The sequence below is a fragment of the Amphimedon queenslandica genome, unplaced genomic scaffold (assembly GCF_000090795.2).
Source record: "Amphimedon queenslandica unplaced genomic scaffold, v1.1 AMPQUscaffold_12340, whole genome shotgun sequence".
Lineage (NCBI taxonomy): Eukaryota > Metazoa > Porifera > Demospongiae > Haplosclerida > Niphatidae > Amphimedon > Amphimedon queenslandica.
Genome location: NW_003547423.1, coordinates 17,423 through 19,217, shown reverse-complemented (window position 1 = coordinate 19,217; position 1,795 = coordinate 17,423).

Here is a 1,795-nt window from a genome sequence, read left to right as displayed (position 1 = left end):
AGGATCCCCCTTCTGCAGCATTTTTGCACCCCATCATTTGATAATAATCAATATTTTCAATAGAAATCTATAATAATGAAGTTATATAATTAATGGCACATTTCTTTATTTGCATACATGATCTTTGATAAACCCAACTTGTTCTCTTTTCCAACCAGGGACACTAGGTGGCTCAAATGACAGTGATACTTGACCATCACCAGTAAATGTGACTGGTTCATATGATAGTATTTTAAATCCTTCTTTAGCACACTGCTCTTCGACGACCTATAAAGCATAAGTTACTATTATTAACTCATGCATGTACTTAAATTACCTCTGTGCAGCCTTGTTGCTGGCATAAAAAAATAAATTGTATTAATAATTCATTTCCATTCTTCTTATCAGCTCGTGCTATTAAATATCTCCTGGGTATGGATTTGTACTCTCTTTTTTGGACAGCAACACAATTCGAGCAAAAATGAGGCGATGAAATTTTAAAAATTTGTGACTTGGAAGTAGATTCAACCTGTGATCCATAATTCTCTTGGAAACTTATAACATCAGAGCAATCATCATCATGAGCTGTTAATACAGTGAATTGTTGTAGATTAATTTCACTAGAAATAGCAACATCATGTGGAATATACAGTTCTGCACATTTATCCAGCTTTCTGTCAATGTGTACCCATACAATAGGAGTGACTGGTACATAATCACCAAACTTAAACTTATCACTGAAGAGACATGCTCCAAACCATACAGTAGCTGACTCTTGTACTGCTCCCTCTGGAATAATGAGAGTCACTCCATACTGACTGCAGTGATACACTAAACCACTCCTGTCTAATAACAGCTTATGTAGCTCATCAAATGCATCTAAATGCATAAAAATTAGAAAAAAATTAATGGACTATAGCTACCGTATAGCTGGAAATATTTGCTGGAACTTAATTTTGCTGTTTGCTCAGTGTTCATCATAAAAACACACGATTTAATTCCACAGAGCATTATAAGTAACGGGTGTATCAACAGTACATGCCTACACCAGCAAAATTAAATTTCACACATTAAAATTTAAAAATCGCAAAACATAATTCCCACAAACTTTTCCAGCTATACGTATATACCTTTTATTTTTAAAAATAGCTTTTCATTGGCTGTGTTACATGTTTGATAAATGGTTCTGTTTGTCAATGAATGTCCACCTGTATATGAAGTTTTGAGTCAGTATTATATACTAAGCTATACTTACAGCACATTGATTCCATATCAAATTGAGGCTGTGATGATGCATTGTTATTTCCACATGACTGTAGCATTGAAGCTTGTTGTACTGTTTTTAAAGTAACAATTTAATTAAATAAAGTTTTTTATTTTACACCTATTTCTACTTCTGGCAGGAGCTGAGTGGCCTCAATTGTACAAGCATCATTACTACTGGTGGATATTTGAGAAATCCTTGTCTTGTTTCCAGACCCATCTATGGACTCACGCCGAATGAGGGGCCGCCGTCTCATCCGGCATGAGTCTCGTAATAAAAGTAGAGGAGACCTAGGTACATTACCTGCATAAACCATAATAAATATGCATAATATGAAGATATTATAGTTTAATTACCTGTATTTTGATTATCAGTAGAGGAAGAATTCAAATCAGTATTATCATAAGATTTAGAAACATGTCCATAATTTTGACTATGCTCCTGTCTACTTATCATTTCATCATTTTCAAAATGTGTACTTGCACTAGAAAGTTTACTTCTAATTTGCAGAGTACTTTTGGCAACATTAAAAAAACAAAATGAAATAGTAAT